This window comes from Lipotes vexillifer, unplaced genomic scaffold, assembly GCF_000442215.2.
Source record: "Lipotes vexillifer unplaced genomic scaffold, Lipotes_vexillifer_v1.1 scaffold63, whole genome shotgun sequence".
Taxonomy (NCBI): domain Eukaryota; kingdom Metazoa; phylum Chordata; class Mammalia; order Artiodactyla; family Lipotidae; genus Lipotes; species Lipotes vexillifer.
Genome location: NW_006784492.1, coordinates 2,096,990 through 2,103,983, shown reverse-complemented (window position 1 = coordinate 2,103,983; position 6,994 = coordinate 2,096,990). Strand labels below are relative to the sequence as shown.

The 6,994-nt window shown below is 53.2% G+C and overlaps 1 protein-coding gene across 1 annotated transcript in view; it reads left to right on the top strand.

Annotated features, from left to right (window-relative positions):
- SORCS2 (sortilin related VPS10 domain containing receptor 2) overlaps window positions 1-6,994 on the top strand; it is a gene marked incomplete at its 5' end in the record, with an annotated part of 504,457 nt that overhangs the window by 22,086 nt on the left and 475,377 nt on the right. The gene's annotated exons all lie outside the window — the stretch shown is intronic.

The window sequence follows — 6,994 nt, the reverse complement described above, 5'->3', positions numbered from 1 at the left end:
CCCCCGCCCCCCCCCTTTGCCCCTGGGGTTGACCAGATGTCCCCACGTTCTGGTGAGCAAATAGTATCACCTTCTTTTTCGTTCATTTTCCCCCGAGTTGCTGAACTGATGTCCTCGATGACTTATTTCCAAACTGGTGTGTATCAGACTCTCCTGGGGGAGCTTGTTATAAAGGCAGAGGCCAGAACTCACCTCCAGTGTCCTGAGTGGGAGTCGGTGGGTGGGCCCAGCGCCTGGATTTCCACAGGCTCTTGGGCTGTACCCCTCCATGGGGCGCTGTCTCTCAGGCAGTGGCCAGCAGGATCAGAGAACTCAGTCGGGGCTTCCTCAGTGGCCGGGGTTACACTCCGTGTCCTTCCAATTCGAGGTGTGTAAGAGGGCGCATTGAATCGGGGGACAGGTGAGAAAATCACCCAGTTCTCTGAGCGGGATGAACCATCGCAAGGTGGAGTGGTGTCAGGGGGACCCGTGATCTGGCAAAACTCACCTGCGCCTGCTATGTGCCAGGCCCGTCTGGGCACATGTGAGACAGAGAAAGAAGACATGTAAGCCCTGCCCTCCAGCATCCCCGAGTCCAGTGAGCAGACGGACAAGTAAGCAGTGACCAGGGCTGCTGGGGCAGGATCAGGGCAGGCTTCCTGGAAGAGGAGGCCCTTCACTGAGACGTGGGGAATTCAATTAAATTACATTAAATTAAGCCCATATGCATTGAGTATTGTCTGAGTCTCCAGCCCTGTGCTAGGTGGTAGAGATTCAGCAATGACCAAATCAGACAAATCCCCTTTGTGGAGCTTGCATTTTATCAGGGGACAGAGACACATAACCTAAAGCCAGCAAAGTAAGTTCAGATGGTGGTAAATGCTACGGAGAAAATCAAACTAACAATGACCTGCGGTGATCAGGGATGGCTTAGGAGCCTGCATGCGGGTCTGAGCTGGGAATGGGCTTGGCAGGTTTGGGGGACAGAAAGAAGGGCAGTGCCTCGCAACCCAGCAATCTCACCCCTAGATACATGTATATCTATGTTTTTACTCAAGAGAAGTAAAAACCCGTGTCCACCTAGAAATGTGTACGTGCTTGTTCATTGTAGCGTTATTCACAATAGCCCAAAGCGGAAACAACCCAATGCCCATCAACTGATGAATGGATTAGCAATGTGCTCTACCCGTAAGTGGAATGTTCTACCCGTAAGTGGAATGTTATTTGGCCATTAAAAGACATGACGTACTGATACACGAAAGGGATGAACTTTGGGAACACGATGCAGAGTGAGGGAAGCCAGACACACAAGACCACGTATTGCGTGGTCTCGTGAAATGTCCAGAACAGGCAAATCCATAGAGACAGAAGGTAGGGAAGTGATTGCCAGGGGCTGGGGGGATGGAGGGATGGAGGGGTGGGGAGTGGTAACTAAAGGTATGGGGTTTCTTTTTGAGATGACAAAAATATCCTAAATGAATATGGTGATGTTTTCACAACTCTGTGAATGCACTAAGAACCATTGACTTGTACCCTTTAAATAGCCACATTTATGGTGTGTGAATTTTATCTCAACAAAGCTGTTAAAAAGAAGGTGGCGTGGCTGGAGCAGAGGTGGGGGGCAGGTGCTGTGGTTAGGCAGGGGAACAGATGGGGTGAGAAAGGGCACCCCGGGGAAGTGGCTAGAGAGAGCTGGAGCCTCAGGAAACAGTTGGAGAGGCTCAGGATGGCAGAGGTGGGTGTGGATGTGCACAGGTGGGCGGGGCCGGGCACAGCAGGTGTGGTCACAGGGCAGGCCTGGAGCAATTTGCTGCAGAGGAACCAAATGGAGGCTGGAAAACCGTTGCGCTTCTCTCCCCACTCGGCCTCAGTCAATCCACTAGTTACCCTGCAGGGGCTTCTTCTGTCTCTTATTCGGGCAGACCCCTGCCGGGGCAGTGGAGGGAGGGCTTCTCTGCTTTGGCCCTCCTCCCTCCTGGGGCCCCCAGATGCTGACATCTCAGACCTCCGGAGCCCTGAGTTGACCAAGGTGTGTAGTTCATTAAAAACCAACGACCCGGGGCTTCCCTGGTGGCGCAGTGGTTGCGAGTCCGCCTGCCGATGCAGGGGATACGGATTCGTGCCCCGGTCCGGGAAGATCCCACGTGCCGCGGAGCGGCTGGGCCCGTGAGCCACCGTGGCCGCTGAGCCTGCGCGTCCGGAGTCTGTGCTCCGCAACGGGAGAGGCCGCAGCGGTGAGAGGCCCGCATACCGCAAAAAAAAAAAAAACAACAAAAAAAACCAACGACCCACCGAATAGCAGAGAATCCGGACTCATGTTACGGTCGATTAAGGATGTAACCCGTGCTCATCTTAGACCTTGCAAGAAGAAAGTTCTAAGAAAAAGGAAACCTGAAATTACCAATAATCCTCAAAGATAAGTCTCCAGCCTTTTGATCGTTCCCTTTCTGAGCAAAGATTAGAACCCGGTGATACAGTTTGGAATTCTTTGTACACTTAACATTATGTTGTTGTCAGCATTTTCCTCCATCGTTGGAAATCCTTTGAAAACTACAGTGAATGGACTGTCACTTCTTTTGTTGTTGTTGTTTTAGAGCTTTATTAAAATTTTTTTTCCCCGGTTTTATTGAGATGTCATTGACATACAGCACTGTATAAGTTTAAGGTGTACAGCGTGATGATTTGACTTACATACATCGTGAAATGTTACCACAGTAAGTTTAGTGAACGTCCGTCCTCTTGTATAGACACAACATTAAAGAAATAGAAAAAAAAAAAGCGCCTTTTTTCCTTGCGGTAAGAACTCTTAGGATTTATTCTCTTAACAACTTTCATGTGAAACATACAGCAGTGTTAATGATATTTATCACGTTGTACATTACATCTCTAGTACTTATTTATCTCACAACTGGAAGTCTGTACCTTTTGACTACCTTCACCCAATTCCCCGTCCCCCTAACCCCACCTATGGTAGCCACAAATCTGATCTCTTCTCTGAGTTTGTTTGCTTGTTTTTGAAGTATAATTGACCTACAACTCTGTGTTAGTTCCTGTTATACAACATGGTGATTGGATATTTCTGTGCATTTCAAAATCATCACCATGATAATTCTAGATTCGATCTGTCACCGTTCAAAGATATTACATAATTACTGACTGTATTCCCCACACTGTGCATTTCATGCCTGTGACATTTATTTTGCAACTGGAAGTTTGTACCTCTTAAGGACTGTCATTACTTTATTGTTTTCCTATAGTTGTATTCTTGGAAGGAAGCTCAGTTTTCATTATGAACAATGGTATTGACATCCTTAACCAAATCAACACCTTTGGAGGCAACTCTATCTATGTGTCTGACAGTTTCCTAGGACAAATTCCCTGAAAGGGTCACTAGTCAAAGGTCATGAACCTTGAACACACCAGCAGCCGTTATGCAGATGTTTTCTGGAAAGATCCGCTGATGTGACCCAGAGTCACAGTGTGGCTCCAAGTGCAGGTGTCACATGGGCTCTCTGGTCCCTTCCTGCGAAGGGCTGGGCTTGGGAAGGGCTTCTTGGAGGCTGCATGGTCCGGCGAGGCCCACTGTGGGATAGTGCAGTGGGGACCAGCTTGTGCAAAGTCTCCATGGCTGGAACACACACCTTTATCTGGGGGAGGGAGCGAGGGAGCTGAGGGTCCAAAGCTGAGTGGTCTCCCAGCGATGGACAGGCCGGGAAGCCGGCTGCTCACTTCTCCCTGCCCAGCACCCCGACTCAACCTCCAGCCTCTGTGGGCGTGGCTGCCGAGGCTGGCCTCTGGGCTCCTGCTGGGCCTGGATCCCCACAGTTATTTTCGCACGTGGGTGAAGCCTGTCAGCCTTGGCCTGCGCCTATTACGGGCTGTTTGGCCTCTTCACTTTGGGGAAGTGAAGCCAGCCCAGAAGTGTTGCTCCTGTGATCTCATAGTGGCTGTGGTTACCCTACAGCTCCTCTCTGCCCGAGGCTTTGCTCAAGTTTTATTGGAAGATTAAAAAAGAAATCCAGGAATCTTTACTTAATGAAGGCTTTTATGACTTGCATAGCTCAGCCTTTGGACTGTTTCCTTCAGTGTTTGGAAGTGTTCTGAGTGCCTGTCAGCAAGGCATCTTGGTTCTATTCACCAGTGACCTGCATATTCCAGGAGTCATTCATTGGCCAGAGCCTGGTCTGGCGGGTGTGCTCATCGCGGGAGGGTGCGGGGTTACCGAGAAGGTTCCCGGGGCCCCTGGACATGGCCCCCCCACACAGCCCCCCCCCCCCACCACCCCCCCCGCCCCCAGTGCTCGGGCCGTGGCTCTCAGCTGCCGCTCCAGCGGGCAGCGGTCACTCCAGTGTCCCGGGAAGATAGAGGTCCCCCACGTGGGCCTCTGGTTTCCACAGATAAATGACTCGAGTTGATGGTTGGTAAGACGTGGATGGATTGCAAGTGGGCAAGAACGTAGGTGCCCCTGGGGAGCGCTGGTATGTACACGCCTGCTGGGAGAGGGGGATGACGGCCCTGGAAGGCAGTGGCCGCGTGGGGGGCGGGCTAGGCTGCCGCGTGTCTGATTCCAGGTGTGACCTTGGACAGGACAAGCTCTGTAACTGGGAGGCCCCTGCTTGAAAGGCTTGCTGGAGTGAAGGTTGGGACCCGCCGAGAAGGGGCTTGTTGCGGAGAGCAGGGGGCGCCTCCTTTCGGCCCACCCTCCGCCTAGATCTGAGCCGCTGCTGCCCGGCTGCCGTGAGGGGCCCAAGGAAGGAGGCAGACCAGGGCTCCAGGGGTGATGGGGGTGGCCCGGCCGGGCTGGGGTCTCTCCCTCCCAACCCCCAACACGCGCTCACCCAGTGCTTTGTCGCTCCAGGTCCGTGCTCCGGCTTTGCATGAGTGAACTCATTCAGGCCTCGCAACAATCCCACCAGGCGGGTGCTGCTCTCACCCCATTTGCAGATAGAAGAGCCAAGGCACAAAGGAGTTTAGTAAATTGCAGCTCAGTGGCAGCCCTGGAATTTGAACGTGGCCGCCTCACTCCAGAATCCATGTTCTTAAGCAGCTGTGAGGTGGGTGATTTCTCTGGGCCTCAGTTTTCTCATGTGTTCAGCGGGGTAACTGATAGCTCCCAGGCACAGCGTAGGAGCTCGATGGCAGTTCGATCTTATTATTCTTAATTGTATCAGCAAATGAATCGAGATGTGCAACGAGAGTGTGGCTGCCACAGGAGATGGGGGGGACCCCTGGGCAGGTTGGGGAAGTCTGCGGTGGCCTGGAGTGCTGGTTTGCAGGGCCTCCCAGGCCCCGCGGGTAGGAGGCCGAGTCTGACCCACCTGGCTGGGAGGACGGAAGCTCCCGAGAAGCTCAGCCCTAGCCGGGTGACGCAGGAGCCCCGCAGGGCGCGGCTGAGCAGGCTGGGGAAGGCGGGTTTGACAGTGTTTAACTTTGTCCTCTAAATCTGCCTCCTTTGGCCAAATCCTCTAGTGTGAGGCCGATGCACCATTAAGGCGCCAAACAAAAGCGACTCGGAATTGCTTTTTAATAATCTGTGATGGGGGTGGGGTGAGTGGAAGGCAGAGCTGCGATCCCAGATCCACGGGATCTGCATCCGTAGGCACTAGGCAGCTGTCTTTTCTGTCCTTAAAAACCCTGCCTTTTGGTCTTTTGCTTTGGTCACCTCCTTCTGCCCACACCTCGTGATCCTGGTGGTCCTGGCGGGGGACCGTGGAAGCGTGAAATCAGGGAGGGGCTGGAGGTCATCCGGTCCTCTTCCCCTCCCCTCCCCTTCTGGCCTCCCTTCCCCTCCAGGGCAGTCCTGAGGCTGTGACCTGTCCCACCAGCTTGCTGGGGGCCACGTGGGCCGATCCGAGGATTCTGAGCTTCATTATGCATTTTATTTAGGGAAGACATTTGCCCTCTTTGCTTGGGTGTTTCGTCTACATGGTGGTAAACAGACCAGTCTTCCGTCCACCTTAGTGATGGAGGAGTGATGTGCAAATGTTATGTCCCATAAAATGCTTCAAAGAAGGCGGGTGGGGAAGGAGAGACGGAGGAAGAGGGAGTGATTGAGGGTAGGATCCAATTATATAAAATATGTTGGCAGACTCCTGTTCATCCTTCAAAACCCTAATGAGGTATCGCCTTCTCTATGAAGCCTTTCCTGATTCCCCTGGACAGAGTCACACTGATTGCTCACACCGGTGCTTTGCTGCACACACGGTTTTATCATTGTTGGGTCATACCCAACCGTCATTACGGTTCCTGGGTGTCCTGCTGGGCCGGGAACTCTGGACGGCAGGGACCACTGCAGCTTCATCTTCCTGCAGCACTGCTCTTGGCTAAGAATGGGCCACAACCACTGTTGAATGGAAAGGAATACTGACAACAGCGTTTGGCCAGACACAGAGCACGGCAGGGATGCTTGTTGCATTGTTTCCTGAACTCTTCCTCGTTTCTCCTCTTAGTCGTTTGAACTCAGCCAGCCTGGCAGTTGTCAGGATGGAACCATGTGTGTGCTGAGTCCAGTCCTGAGAAGCGGCAGAGACCCTGGCACCCCTCTGTGGTCCCAGGCTGTCAAGCAGGGCAGCCTTGGCTTGAGCTCCCACAGTTGGGGGCTGGAGGGGGTCCCTGGGGTCGGTGTAGAGGCCCCTCTCTTCACAAGCTCTCAGGGTTCTCAGGGCTTTGCCCGTGGACCGGTTTGAGCTTCCTCTTGGCATGGTGGCCTCAGAGCAGTGGAGTGCGCGCGTGGCCGTCCTGGGCCCCAGGGCGGGGCTCCTGCAGAGAAGCGGAGGCCCTCTGGCCTTTTGGGATGCAGCCTTGGAAGTCACAAAGTGTCACCTCCACCACCAACGTGCCACAAGCTTGTCCAGGTTCAGGGGAGGGAACATAGGCCATGGGAGCAAAGTTAGCTTTTGGAGCTATGTTTTCAAACCACCAGGGTGAGAAATCGCAGCTGTGGCAGATATGAAGCTCCCCTGCAACCCCCTCCCATCCCCAGCCCAGGGGCCTCTGATTTTTTTTTTTTTTTTTT